General features: G+C 44.9%; 1 protein-coding gene across 1 annotated transcript in view; it reads right to left on the bottom strand.

Annotated features, from left to right (window-relative positions):
* Positions 1-13,252: 13,252 nt before the first annotated feature.
* The window catches only part of LOC119244444 (ankyrin repeat domain-containing protein 26-like), a 33,088-nt gene continuing 30,931 nt past the window's right edge, over positions 13,253-15,409 (bottom strand). Inside the window, exon 10 of the mRNA XM_037510218.2 lies at positions 13,253-13,291. The gene's annotated coding sequence lies outside the window, so the exon portion shown is untranslated. The remainder of the gene's footprint in view (positions 13,292-15,409) is intronic.

Raw genomic sequence — 15,409 nt, 5'->3', positions numbered from 1 at the left:
TTTGGGTCTGGGCCGCACCCATACTGCCGCTGTGGCGCAGGAGGACAAGCGCTGGCTGTGTTCTGGCCTGGCTCTCTGCACTCATGAAAACGTGTTCACCCTCAATAGACTCCAAGGAGGACTCCCCATCTCCCGGCAAAGAGATCAGATTCCATAATGACCAAACTGATAGCAGAATAGCCTCCTCTTGATGGTGAGCAACTCTCAAACATATACCCATTTCCTTCCATGGTTTCACTTCTACTGTCCCCTCCACGGGAAGAAGAACAAGTTGCTTCTGCAAAGCAAAAGAGTTCCTGAAAGGACGACGCATGCCCTCTCCACCCAAACCTGTCAGCAAAGTTTTAAGAAGCTTCACGGACTCAGATTTTTTACTTCTATTTTGTTCCATGGTTCCCCTGTGAATTCCGAAGCTTATTTTACTCCCAGAAAGGCTTACCTTTGGGTGTTCAGTCGCCTGCATTTCTTTTTTCATTTCCCCATGTGTTTCCCCCACTCAAGTGGGCAGATCTTATCCTCCCTCAGGTCCTATTTCGGGCACCTGTTGCTGGAGTCCAGCTCTGTGAACAGGGTTGAGAGAGGAATCTGAAAGAAGTGAGGAATAAAGAAATGACAGGCATAAAATAGAGTTTAAGGGGGGGACCCAGGGCACGCCAGGCCTCCCATTCCATGCTCCAGCGTCCGAGTGCCTGGAGCAACTCATATTTATTGGGATAGACTGCCCCCTACTTCCTACAAGACAATGGATTATTCTTTTATTTCTTAGTATCCAGCATTATTCTGGCACGCATGTACCACCAAGGTTCTGCGTGACCAGGTTATTCGGTTCTTTCTTCTAATCTAGATTGTCTCCCAGGCAGTTCTGCTGACACAAGAAAGAGCATCCTGATGGTCCTCGGGCCAGTCTTCCCACCTGGGGTTATGAGTCTTTTAGCCACAGCCATGACCTTGTTAGTTTCCTTGTCTCAGCACTTTGTGCCTTAGGGGTCTCCAACATATCATGACCTCATGTTTCAAGTGGATCACACACACACACACGCTGAGTGTCTTCCTGGGCTGGATCTGTGGTGATGGATGGACCCATTCCCTGGGATCCTCCCGGAAATTGTCACCAATGATTTGTCCCTCTCCAGGCCTAGGTAGCTCTTTCCAAAGGAGAAGGATTCTTTCTATTGACAAGGAAAGCTTCGAATTCCCAACAACCTGGTCCCTACAGAAGGGCGGTAGGAGTTGACGTGTTGATGTGGCGTGGGGAGAGCAAGAGTCCAGGGTTCTTCTTGGCCTCCACTTGCCCTTTCACTCCCTTCAGCAGTTTTCTTCAAGGTTTTAGACACACATGTTGGCCTCCCCTTCCTGCTCCCTGCTCCCCACAACCTGCTCCTCATTATTTGCCACCATAGTGGAATCTCTGCCACCATCATCATGATCTGAGTTCTAGCAGGAGACAGAAAAAGACAGCATGCCATCTGTCAGGACACAGGGGCACAGGGGATGACTACCAATGTGGGCAAGTTGGTCTGGAACACAAGAATTTTCATTCTATTCTGTCCATCCTTTTTTTTTTTTTTTTTTTGGAATGGTTTATTTTTTTTATGCTTACAAGAACTGGGGTACAAGCCAGCAGTGTGGGGTGTGAAAGGATTCATCAGAGAGAGAGTGGGGACTAGAACACACTGCTGAGGGAAGCAGCCCGCCAGTCAGGGGTGGTGTGTTCCGCCCTGTGTGTCAGCTCCCTCTGGGTGGATCCAATGCATGTAGTGGATAACTTCAGAGCTGCCTCTTAACCCCTTCCCCACCAGGGAAGCCCTATTTTGTCCTAGTCTTTTTTGTGGTTTGTTTTTTGGTAAAGGCGATGAACCAGGCAGAGGGAGGCTCTCTCAGCTATTTCAAATGTTGTTTTATGAAAAGTCATGGCTCCATTCATCATTTGGTCTTTTTCATTCCATAGGTATGAACAGCTTTCAGAACTCTTGTATTAGAAAGCTGGAAGGGTCTGGAATGTGAATGCTTGTCTTAATTTCCATTTTTATTTTTCTAAATCAAAGCATATAAAGCTGTGGGGTAAAAAGACTACATTGATAATTTAAAAACAAATTCAAAAGGCAAAATGTGCTTCTTTGGATTTACAAGTGAGCAGGAGCCTAGGTTCAGGGCAGAAACCCAAACCCACTCACTACCATCAATGAGATGACCTTGACATTCACTCAGGTGAAACTGCTCTGCCCACGACTGCCTGACTGGCAGGAGGGCCGTTGATTCACCCTTAAAAGTAGTTTGTTATGACCGCAATGGAATGATTCACTTCGCAAATAATTTTCCCAGCTCCTTTTCCCCTGCCCAAGATCGGGGATGGAAGTTCACTGGTGAGCTTTTCATTAGCTTGGGTCAAGAGACCTGTGTAAATTCTAGGAAATTTCCACCATAGAATAAAATAAAATGACTTACGGTCAACAATGATTTTTCATCCAAAGAGAAACACTTTTATGAGTTAGCTTGGTGATTTCCATTATTTTAATTGTAAATTAGAACACCTGTGTGCAAGGGCAGCTCATATCCATGTAGAGTTTCAGAATCACAACATTTTACAACGAGAAAAAAAATAAGGCAATTAAAAAAAGATTTTGAATAGGAGAGGGTGCTAGAAGAAATGAATAAATATCCCCCAAATGGTGAAAGATCGTGTACTTATTCTTGATTTACATACACATAGGTCAAATAATGTATCAATTTTGAGAATAAAGAAATTTTTCAGCAAATTTCCAAAAGTTCTGCTCTAATGATCTCTTTCATCAGATGAGGAAGCCTGCAAATCTCAGTATCTAGATCTTGGAAAAGGCAAATATGGGATCCTGAATACAGAACATTTGACAAAGGACAATGTTAAGGAGTATTTGGATAATGAGATGACAAGAAAAATTAGATATAGGGGCATCTTTGGATACATAGTGATTCTGATTTAAGAAAGAAAACAAGAAACTGTGAAGGGGGATTGAATATAGTGAACATATTAATGGGCAGGAATTTTCCTTTATAAAACTGCATTGAGAAGCCATGTGAGTCTAATGGACAGTGTGAAGAGTAACAATAGGTCCACAGAGAAATAAATATAATAAGAGAAACTGATTAAAGGGAAAATGGAAAAGCTTTGGATTATTTGACTTAAAGTAAAGGATACTTGTGTGGTCGTGATTTTGTCAGTATTGATTTAACCAAACAACGGGACACAGCTGTATTGGTTAGAAGCAGGAAGAGAAATAGAGAGACCTGACAGTATATATGAACTGCCTAAGCCATCACAGCAAGCCAAGAGATTATGCTGAGCAATGGTAAGTAAAATAGCAAGATCATCATTGCAGTAAAAAGAAGAATTATGCCAGATGAAAGAGATAGCATAATAAAAGGGAAAATAATGGAATCATCAGGATTTGAGTAGAGGAGGATAATTCAGTCATTAGGATTTTTAAAATTTTTTGAATTTTTTACATCATTGTTCATTTTTAAAAAAATATTTGCTTTCCCCCACCACCTCAGGTGTAGTCCCCATAGAATTTTCTTCACCAACGTACCCATGCACCATCAGCTCAGTCTCCTGTGATCCTCGCTCCCTCCCTCTGATCCTTCTCCAACCTCTTTCATATAGAATATCTCTGATTTATAATTGCCTGTTTTTGCCCTTTGTGTTTTTTATTGTTATTATTTTTTTACACTGAAGTTTTATTTGGTTCCCCTATATACCTGCTATAAGCAAAATCATCCAATATTTTTCTTTGACCTTCTGGCTTATTTCATTGAGAATAATTTCTCCTAGCTCCATACACATTTCTGCGAATGGCATGATTTTATCTTTTTCATTGCTCAATAGTATTCCATTGTGTATGTAGGCCACATCTTCTTGATGCAGACACCAGTTTGGGGGCATTTGGGTTGTTTCCAGGTTTTACCTATTGTAAATAGTGCTGCAATGAACATAGGGTTCATTAGGATTTTTTACTTTTAGAATTTGGTCTTGTTTTAGTTTAAAAAATTAAACTTAAGGGCCTCCCCTGTGGCGCAGCGGTTGAGCGCTGGGTTGCGAAGCTGCCCGCGGCCTCTGTGGCGCCGGTTCGACCCTGGCTGCTCCCCGGCCACCGGAGGAGGGTCCCACATGGCGTGCAGACCTCTCCTGCCGCCCGCTGCTCCCCTCAGCAGTGTACTTCGTCCTTCTACCTGCTCTGCTCCCCGCTCTGGCTCTGGTGAATTCTCTCACCCTCCCGCGCTTCTGACTGTACCCAGTGCATGTATAAACAAAACAAACAAACAAACCAGCAAACAAATAAATAAAGCATGCCTCTATAAAAAAAAATAAAAAAAAATTAAACTTAAACTTAATTTTACTTTCTCCTTCATAGCTGACTTAAATAAGAGCAGACCTTCCATTACAGCAGACTTAAATAAGAGCAGACCTTCCATTAAATAAGAGCAGTACCTTCCAGTACTGCTCAGTACTCCCAAGCAGAGGACTGTCAAACTTACTTTCTACTCTGGGACTTAGTTACTAATCCCCTCTGTGGGATATGGAATAAGTGAATACCAGCAGATTCTCCAAAAGTGGCCAAGAAACCATGCGGGAGCCATTGCCTTGACAGGAAGGTTAAAGAATGGAGGCAAAGCATTTCCAAGTTGTCAGGGACTTGAAAGAGTCCCTGATTTTTAAATATGAGCCAAGGGAATTTGTGAATTTTCAGCCTGGGATTGAGAGATCAGAGTGACTGGTTCCCACTTATTTCCATCAGTGTTTTTGTGCTTATCGCCAGAGGCAAGGAGAAAGATTGAACACTTGATGATATTTTCTGAAATATGTTTTCTAGTTTATATCCTATAGCAGAGGTCAGGAAACGAGCTTGTCAGCCAGATCCCATATGGTTCCTATTTGTGTGTGGATGGTCATTTACATTTCCACAAGGTGGAATAAGAAATCACAAGAAGAATCTTTTTGTGACATATGAAGATTATAAGATATTCAACCTTCAGAGTGCACACGGCCATGTTCAATCCTGGCTGCTTTGGCACGCAACAGCATGAGGAAGCAGTTGCCAAGTTGTCTACAGGCATGCTTCCCTTAAAACTCTATGTGACCCATTACAAAAAAAGGTTGTCATCCACCCTCTGTATGGACAGTGTGAAGAGCCTATTTCATTAGGATAGCCTATTTCATTAGGCTATTTCATTAGGATATGTAACTTTTGAAAAGAATATGTCTATTCATTTTCCATGAGAGGAATTTTGATCAACAATTTTGATAAGCAATGAAATCACAGGATCCGTTTTGGAAATTAGTGGCCACAAGTCTTTTTTTAAATAGTTTTATTTTCTTACATCACTATTAAATTTGGACTGTATTTAATTTCTCCCTTCAAGTGTAGTTTCCACCACCACAGCACCCATGATCCATCACCACAGTCCCTTGTGCTCTTCCCTCCTCTGTTTTGACTCCTCTTGCTCCTTCCCTGCTGTTTGTCTCAAGTTATATGGTCAGCTTGCAAAGTGTGTCTTTTTTCTGACCCTTTATTCAGTTTCTCTATTTTCCATATATAAGTGGAATCATCCAATATTTATCTTTTTCCTTCTGACTTACCTAGCTTAGCATCATCCCTTCCAGCTTCATCTTAGTCTAAGCTCTGCTGTTATTGGAGAAGTCTAATGAATAAGTACAGAAAAACTCACCCACAACAAGATATCAAGGTAGATTTTGGCAGGATATAAACTTCATTATTTCTGAATCAAATCATTGACCCAGGACCTGGGGATTTGTATGTCCGAGCAAGTTTCGGGGGTCTTGTGGACAATAGGAAAGTTTTCTAGGACGTGAAGAGGAGCCATTTGCACAGAATGTTATCGGTGTGGATATCCTACGCCATTGTTCATTATTCAATACATTGATATTCATTTCTTCCAAATGTAGAAAGTGACTTTTCAGATGGATCTAAAAAATGCCACTGAAATTTAATTGAAGAAAAATCTCCTGAAATAGCAAAAGAGGAGGGGACTCCCTGGTGATGCAAGGGGTTAAGATGCAACCTATAAAGCTCACCACAGCCACTACAGCACAAGATCGATCCCCAGCCAGGGAGGTGACTCACATGGCACAGCAGACCTCTCCTGACTTGCCCGCTGCTCCCCTCAGCGGTATGTTTCGCTCAATCTGCCTGTTCTGTTCTCAACTCTGTCTCTGGTGAATCCTCTCACCCCCCAAAACTCTGGCCTGTGCTCCAGTTATTGTATGTAGAAATAAATACATTTAAAAAAAAAAAAAGAAAAAGAAAAAGAGGAAACAAACCGTGATGTGGGTTTTTGAAACTAAACTCCCGGTTGCTTTCACCAGCCCTTTAAAAGATCACAAGGGCGTCAGATGATCCCAACTGAGGCAATATGATGACCAAGTTCTCTTCCAGAGGGCAAGGAGAGGATGAAATAACATATTCAGAATAGAGATAAAATATACCAGTCACAAATATCATCACCTGCAGGATTCTCCTAACAGAGACGAGAGAGTAATAATGTTCTTCCCAGACAAACAAAAGCTGAAGAAGTGGTTCGCTAACACTTGATCTTCCCTGAAAGAAATGTTTAAAAGAGATCCCCTGTAGGGCCTCCCCGGTGGCGCAGCGGTTGAGCGCTGGGTTGCGAAGCTGCCCGCAGTCTCTGCAGCGCCGGTTTGATCCCCGGCCACTGGGCGAGGGTCCCACATGGCGCGCAGACCTCTCCTGCCGCCCGCTGCTACCCTCAGCAGTGTACTTCGTCACTCTGCCTGTTCTACTCTCTGCTCTGGCTCTGGTGAATTCTCTCACCCTCCCGTGCCTCTGACTGTACCCAGTGCTTGTATAAATAAATAAATCTTAAAAAAAAAAAAAAAGAGATCCCCTGTATAATTCAAAGAGAAGAAAATTCATAAAAAAAAAAAAATGCTGAGCAGGGAAATAGGACTAGAAAACTAAAGTCAAAGAGGCAGTAGAAAATCCTCTATTCTCATTTAATCAATAATTACCCTAAAAAAACAGAAATCAACTGAGCTCACCAATCCAAGAGCAGAGAGAGGCCAGCCTCGGTTCAGAAAACAAAACCCAAGTTTATGCATTCCCCAGGAGACCCATCTGAGCCCCAAAGATGAGCACAGGCTCATGGCTCAAGGTTGAATGTTACAAAGGGCATGGGCGTCTACGTTTCCTTATGTTCAGTGATTGTGCAGGTCCTGGGAAAAATCCCTTATATTATCACAAGCTTCCAGTAGAGTCACATTGCATTCTTTTTCTCCCCAAAATTTTGGAGCTACTTTTAAGTCTAGCCAGATCCCCTTCTTCTAGACATGAGTGACAACTAAGGTGATGATGCAGCTGGATAACTCCTTAGTCTGTGGAAAGTAGATGTAGACAAAATAGAAATGAACATACGAAAGGATGGTTGCTTAGTGATTGTTGCTGGAAGCCTGAAAAAACACTCTCTGTAAGCTGCCCCCTCTGATGATTGTTGGATGTTTCACAACTAAATTGTCCCTCATTGAAATAAAGGTAGAAATAATGGAGTATGTTTTTCCTGAAATAAATCTGCAGCTAGCATCACTTTCAGCAATACAGCACACAGATCTCTGCACTTGGCCTCGACACCACATTCAGTAATTATAGTGAGAACACACATCTTAGAAAACAAAGGAAAAAATAAAACTTCATAATGTAAATACATGGTGTTTGAATGGCAGACAAATGAGCACACATGCATACATAAAATGGTCTGGTCACACAGCCAACAAATGTGCAACATGATATTATAATGGAAACATAAAGGGACATTTACTAGGTACTGCTATAATTAAAGAAGTTTTAGTGGCACAGATGATGAACAGGGTCTGATATCTCTTATGTGGTGGACTGAGCTTTCTCTCTCTTTTTTTTTTTAAAGATTTATTAATTTATTTATACAAGCACTGGGTACAGTCAGAAGCGCGGGAGGGTGAGAGAATTCACCAGAGCCAGAGCGGGGAGCAGAGCAGGCAGAAGGACCGAAGCACACTGCTGAGGGGAGCAGCGGGCGGCAGGAGAGGTCTGCACGCCATGTGGGACCCTCCTCCGGTGGCCGGGGAGCAGCCGGGGATCAAACCGGCGGCGCAGAGGCCGTGGGCAGTTTCGCAACCCAGCGCTCAACCGCTGCGCCACCAGGGAGGCCCGATTTTCTTAATCTTGACTTTCAACATCCTTTAGTTTTTGCTGTGTGCTATGTATTCAACTCATGTGTACGCTCTCCTCAAATGTATCTTTTTTCTCTTAAAAGTTTATCATATACAATATATATGTGTTTGTTTGGCATCTTACTTTCGTATTTTGTTTTTCCAGAATACGTTCTGTATACTCTTAGGTGTGTCCAATGGTACTAAAAATTATGTTTGCCTGTTTTCTAATGGAAAATTGATCTATAATTATGAGTCATATATATATATATATATATATATATATATGTTCACTACCCATGCCTTGAAAGAAACATTAAAATGGAATTCTTAAAAGAAGCAGGAAAAGGTGTCCCATAGTCTTCTAACTCTTTTCCATCTCCAAACCCATCTAAATCTTGCTTGGTTTCTTTTTTTTTTTTTTTTTAGCAAAGTCTTTGGCTTTACTTTTAGCCCATAATGTTAGTTGAATCATTATTTTTTAGTAAAAATTCAGTTTTGAAAGCAAAACATTGTACATTATTTAAATATTGCTCTATTTCTAAATTTATTGTACTTTAAATTGCTTCACCATTTCCATTTCATTACCGAGATGTACCAATCTTTAGATAATCTTAAATTTACAGTTAATTTCTGAAATTTTACTCTTTTCCTCTTTTTTTCAGTCTTAAATAATAACTTGCTTTAATATAATCAACCTAAATCTTTCCCTCTTCAGAAATCTAAGAACCTGTCCCTTTCAATTCTGCATCTAATATTTCCAAGAATGTGTGACTTTATGTATTTCTTTACAAGTTAACAGAATTCTCTTAGTGATCTCTGGAAATTTAGAAGATTCTTTCCTAAACTTGAAGTTTAGAAACATCATCAAATTCATCTATCTATTTCTCTACTCTCTGTTTATCAAACAACCTATGATCGAGCGATAGATCCATCCATCCATCCATCCATTCATCCATCCATCCATCCATTCATCATCAATCATGTATGTAGTGATTTCTCTTTGCTATTTGTTTTTCTTCTCTTTTACAGTTGCAACAACAATTTTTATGTTGATTTTCCATTGGTTATGCTCCCTGAAATAAATGAGAAAGAGCAGGCAAGTAACATACAAAGAAAATGACAGTTGTAATACTAATACATTTATTTGATGTTCATCATGAGTAAACTGCATCATCAAAGTTGCCAGAAAGGCCCCCGAACTCTGGTGGGAGCCCTGTGTCACCTTTGCATTTTGTCTCAGTTATCCTCAGGGCCCCAGGGTCCAAACCAATTCTTTCCTGGTCGGGGAGTCTGGGTGGCAATCAGGAGGTAGGGGTGACTTGAGGATTGGAAAGTTGCAAATGACAGAACCAGGGCCCAGGAGGCCATCCCAAGGCAGGAAGGAACAGAGAACTGCTCCCCCTGGTGGCTCTGGGTGAGTCTGCCTGACCCAGGGATGTGCTTTCTTTGGGCTGTGCTTTTTCCATCTGAAGGTCCAGGCTGATGCCTGTCCCCCTGCTCAGGCTCCAGAATCCAGGAGTTACACAGCATGGCACCCAAAAAATGTATCCTTTTCTCCTACAGCGTGTCAAAATGCCACTGCTGAGAGCACTGAAGTTCTTTCCTGAACGGACCTATGTCTGACATATGCCTCACTTACACTACTGATTGCTCTCCCTCAAAATCCATATTCTCCATTTGAGACTTCTCAAATGCCTGAGCCTCAACCCAAATCCTCCTTGGAGGCCAAGATAGATCCTTCTTGCTATAACACGGTCTCTACAATAAAGTGAGGCATTTTTACACTTATAATGACAAATGATATTGTCCTTTAATGTTCAAATATGACACAGTTCTTGTGAGACTGGATGTCCTGTTTTTTCTACAATCAGTAAATTAGTTTGCACTAATTTACTAAAGACATAAAAGATGGCCTCTTTTTTATGTCTTTGGAATAGCTCCTTGCATATTTAGGAAAACTCTGTCATGATGCCTCTGGCTTAGAAGAGTATTAGAGAAGATGGTGCTCACTCATCTCTCTCTCTCTCTCACACACACACACACACAGACTTTGTGCAAGACAACAGGTCTAGCACAGCCTGGCCCAGGACCCTAGAATTAAGGGGAGAAGGTGACAGAAAGAACAGATGGCCCACTGCTTGTGCAGGGTGCCAGGATGAAAGGCAGTGGACATGTCACCCCCATCACATCCTTTCACACCCCACCACAGCGAATCCTGTAGTGAAATGAATGCCTTTGGTTATGATGGGAGGGGCCTGTGTCCTGGCAGGGAAGCCCCAGAGCTCTGCTTGTGGAGGTCTTGTTGTTGGAATTGAGACTCTTGCATCTCCAAGTATCTGCTGTGCTGTGTCCAGACAGCCTCACCCATCACAGTTCGTGAACATTTATCCCTGCGGTGTGATGGTCCATCATCCTTTTCTGCAAAATAAGCTTGGGCAACGACTCCAAGATGGGAGGAGATGAAGTAGGAGGCAGGGATAGTCAGTGCTGAGTGCCCATGTGGCTCAGGGCAGGGCGGGCACTGCTGTCCCAATTATGCAAGAGTCAGTGATGCATTTTCTGAGCCTACCTATCCAGGTCCCCTGAGCTCTCAGCACCAGTCCACAGCACCCCCTATTAGGCTCAGAATACAGCACATCTTCTAATGCTTTTCACACTCCCAGCTCTCCTGGTGGGTGCTGATGTTCTCACGTCATTGGCTGTCACTAGTTGAGGCAGTAGAAAGAGTAGGTCGCTTCAGGGGACTCCTCAGTTGCACAGCGGTTGAGTGCTGGGCTGCAAAGCTTCCTGCAGCCTCTGCAGCACTGGGGTTCGATCCAAGGCCCCCGGGTGAGGGTCCCACATGAGCGTGCAGACCTCTCCTGCCGCCCACTGCTACCCTCAGAAGTGTACTTCGTCAGTCAGCCTGCTCTGCTCCCCGCTCTGGCTCTGGTGAATTCTCTCACCCTCCCACACTTCTGACTGTACCCAGTGCTTGTATAAATAAATCAATCTTAAAAAAAAAAAAAAAAAGTGTAGGTCGCTTCCAAGGTGTGCGCATCTGAGACATTGTTTTTTCAGGTCACTGAGGACCAATAGGTAGCAAAATGTGACATTTATGTCACCAAATAGTTTAAGATCACCTGGCCACTGGGTTTGCTGCTACATTGTCCCTGGTTCATAACCAAAACATCATGAACTGGAGCCAAGGTCCAGGCTTACGATCCCCAGAGCACGTGTTGGTAACAGTGGTAATCATTCTATCTGGTGAGCTCTAGGTTTAGAGAAGTGATATATATCCAATATCATTCCTAATGAGGGAAAGGAATTAGGAATAAGGGGTGAAGTGATATAGTGAGTGTCAGGTCTGAGAGACCTGTCCCAGTGGGGAGGGGTCTCCTGGTGACCAGAGAGCAGGAGCAGCTCAGGAGAGCAGTCTGCAGGGCAAGAGAGAAGCCCAGCGTCCTTACACGGTCAGGGTTATGGGGGGAGAAGAAGGCCTGGACCCGGAGTGGGGACATGCAGGTGCTGGGAGAGGACACCTGGGTCTCCCAGGTCCCAGAGGTGGGACGTCTGTTTTCTTTGCCAACCATAAATGGGATTTTGTATCTGGGAGCAACTGCAGGCGTCTGCACTGGGAGAACAGTAAGAAAAGAAACGTTGTCACTTCCCTTGTGAAGTCAGAGCAAGGGAAGGGGGTGGACCTGCCGGAGCTCACAGCTACCGTGCCAGCAGGGCCCAAACTGAGCCGTTGGGTCTGCAACAAGGACATGGCCTTCATAACAGAGGTGGTGTGGACACCAGGAGCCAGAGGATGAGTTTGAATCTAGGGGTCAGTAACATCTGTCTTGGGTCACTCAGCAGGGAGTATGCCTTTGAGGCTTAGGTAACATTGCCATGGGGACCCCCAATGTTTCTTCTGCTCCCTGGGCAGGAGAATGTCACCTGGATTCTGGACTCATGAAAGGCTTCACCAGAGGAGGCTCACAGACCATTATTGGGGAGCTCCTGCTCTTGATGCTCACAGCCCACCCCACACGCTGCGCTGTTGGACAGGAGAGGGGCACACCACTCACGGAAGTCCCCAGGGGTCCGGTGTGGTGTCAGCTCTAAGAGCATCTCTATTTCACCCCTTTCCTTGGAGTAGACTCAGCTGGTTCACATTGTGGAGAATCGTTGTTACCCTTTCATGTCCCACAACGGGGTTTGCTGTCCTCACGTCCTGAGTCATCAACTCCCTATGCCTGACCCCCGTCCCGACTCCACAACTGAAGGCTGAGGTGCCCGTGAGGGCGCAGGGCAGCTCTGTCTGAAATTCCCGCTGGGCCTGATCCTCACACGGCATCTCACCTCTTCGTGCCTGTTTCTTAGGACACAATCTCGTGGGCCCTTCCTTCCCCCACTTCCTGGGAGGGAAGTGTCTCTGGGGAGCAGAGTCCCCGCTGTGAGGACTGTGCACCTGCGGGGGGTGGGTCTCTGGACACTGAGAATGAGAGTGGGGAAGTCTCCTCTTCCTTATCTGGGTAAGAGAAAAAGGGCAGCTTCACGATTAATCACATTAATAACTTGGCAGCCTTCCAGAGTCATTCGTTAGTTTATTCTTAATGTTAGTTATTTTTCCTGAGGTTTTAGAAACACTGAATGTTTAATTGTAGCAGATCCATTATGAACTCAGAGGTATTTCAACGTATAGTGTGCATATGCACAATTATTTAAAAATGGCCACATAACAAGACTGTGAGCAGGCTGAGGTTCCTGTCCCATGTCCCCTTCTGTGTGTGTCACTGTGAGAATCACCGCCATGGGAGACCACGCAGCAGTAGTCGGCCTCGTCCTCAGGCTGCGGCCCCGAGACGAGCAGGAGCCCCGCGTTGGCCGAGGTGTCCTTGGCTCCAGAGAAGCGGCTGGGGACCCCGGGGCCCTGGCCCTTATCTGAGTCTGTGTGGTAGTTCAGGAGATAGCAGGGAGGGCTCCCTGGCTTCTGCTGGAACCAGAATATCTTTTTGCTCTGGACACTGACGTCATTGCTCAGGGTGCAGGTGAGTCTGGCTGTTGCTCCAGGAGACGCAGAGAGGGAGGGCTGCTGAGTCAGCACAGGCTGGGAGAGGAAACCTGCAAGTACAGACACTCATGGGTGAAGGGACAAGGACCAGATACAATTTTATGAATTACTGTGTGAGACAGACTGAAAAAAGCTTGCAGTGACCCCTGGTCCTTGAGGCCTGTGCCCCCCCACCTGTGCAGTGAGAGAGGATCACGAGGAGGAGAGGCGTCCAGGCCATGGTGCTCACAGCCCCTGAGCCCCACATGGGGCTGGGCTCCCCAGGCCTCCTTTTCTTCCCCACCCTCTGCCACAGGAGGGGCTGTGCATGCAAATGGGCTTCCATCCAGGGACTTCTCAGCCCTCCCTGAGCCTTAGTGCTGCAGCTCAGCTCACACCCCACACTGAGAAAGACGAGGGTTTGCTTCACCCCTTGGGAGAGCCCTGGGAGGAAGCACCTGTTGACACCACACACAGGGCCCTGCTCAGAGGGCTGTGCCGGACCAGGGAGGACACAACAGTTCAATCTCCATCAGGTAGCCAAGCACTCAGCCCCCAGGCCCTGGCTCCTCTGAGTGAATTGCCCAGGGGCCATCCCACAGTGCCCCCTGCTGGTCACGGGGCACACATTCACCAGGGCCCAAAGCCCTGAGACCCCCAGCTCATGTGGTCACTGTCTCTATTCCCACATTCACAGCCTGATTACCAGAGATTGCTATGCTGACATGCTGTGCTAGACTCCTGTAAAGTTTTCATTTCCAGAAGGACTCCTGGTCCATGCAGGTGCCTACAGCATGTGTGCATGTAGTCATATGTATGTATAAATAGTCAAGCACATTTAATGTTATAACCCTTTCTCCTATAGTACATTCTAGAAAAGTCACATCATCCACAAGTGTGTAAAAGCAGCATAGGTGACGACGGACAGTTGAGGTGGTTGGACTATGTCCTATGGAGGGAAAGGGTTTAGAATGGGACTTTTCCATTCTACATGGAATGTCAATGCACATTTGAACATGAAAATTCAGCAAACAGTTCAAAAGTCATGGAATGCTTTTAGACTTTTGATAATGATTAGATTGATTTATAAAAAACTAATGGTTTGCTAGGCATACCGCTTACTCAGCACTTACAAGTAATGATGTAACACATTTCTTCATTCATGAACATAATAGATGGCTGGGTACAAGGAGCAATCAGATCCACCTGACTCGGGCACATTGGCATTGTCCAGGTGTTTCCAGAAGTGAGATTGATACGAAGCCTACGGAATTCTTACTTGATCTTTTTTTTTGAACACATCATTAATTGTATTTACTTTTCTGAACAAGCGGCTGCATCCCTGGTCCCTGGCTCTCCTCTCTGCATTCAGCTGCCCCATGTAGATCTTCCCATTGCTGGGATATACATTAACAAACATTCTTTTCCTCCCTCACACACACTCGCTTTTTATCTTTATTTTTTTATTTTTTTAATAAAGATTATTTACACATACAAGGGCTGGGATACAGGCCAGAGATGCCGGGGGCAGTGAGAGGATTCACCAGAGACAGAGTGGGGAGCAGAACAGGCAGACTGACTGAAACACACTGCTGAGGAGGGCAGCAGGTGAGACAGGAGAGGTCTGCCTCACCATGTGGGTTTCTCCCTGGCCGGCGGGGGATGGAACTCATGCTGCAGGGGCTGCAGATCGCTTCATAGCGTGGTGCTTAACTCCCTTGTGCCACCAGGGACACCCGAGGCTTTTTATCTTTAAATAGGAACTCCAGGCTCCGGCTTTCTGTGTTCGGAAGATGTGCCTCATGTTATAAACAAACTGTGCAGCCACCAGGGTGGGAGGGAGGAAGGGAGGAAGAAAAAAGGCAGTCCCACTGTTTATTTACACTGGCAGTAGTTTTCAAAGCACAGACCTGGAGAACAGCAGCTCTGCCACCAGGAACAGGGGCTTATGGTCCACAGTTCTTCATTATTTGTTTCTTACAGATAGTCTTATCTATCACCTGAAACTTGATAAGCCTTTTTCATGATACATACAGATCAAGGTCACATAAAAATCTTCCCAAGCTGGATTCTTGCTGAGTCTGAGCATCTCTAATTAAATGGACTCTGGGAAGAGCCCCACCGGCCCTCTTCAGGCCAGCAGGAGGAGGGCAGTGCCCCCAGGGACGCACTAGCTGAAATATCTGGAC

The sequence above is a fragment of the Talpa occidentalis genome, unplaced genomic scaffold, assembly GCF_014898055.3.
Source record: "Talpa occidentalis isolate TD23 unplaced genomic scaffold, MPIMG_talOcc4v2.1 talOcc4.14, whole genome shotgun sequence".
In the NCBI taxonomy this organism is placed as follows: domain Eukaryota; kingdom Metazoa; phylum Chordata; class Mammalia; order Eulipotyphla; family Talpidae; genus Talpa; species Talpa occidentalis.
Note: the sequence above shows the minus strand (reverse complement) of the source record. Positions and strands in the feature narration are given on the sequence as shown.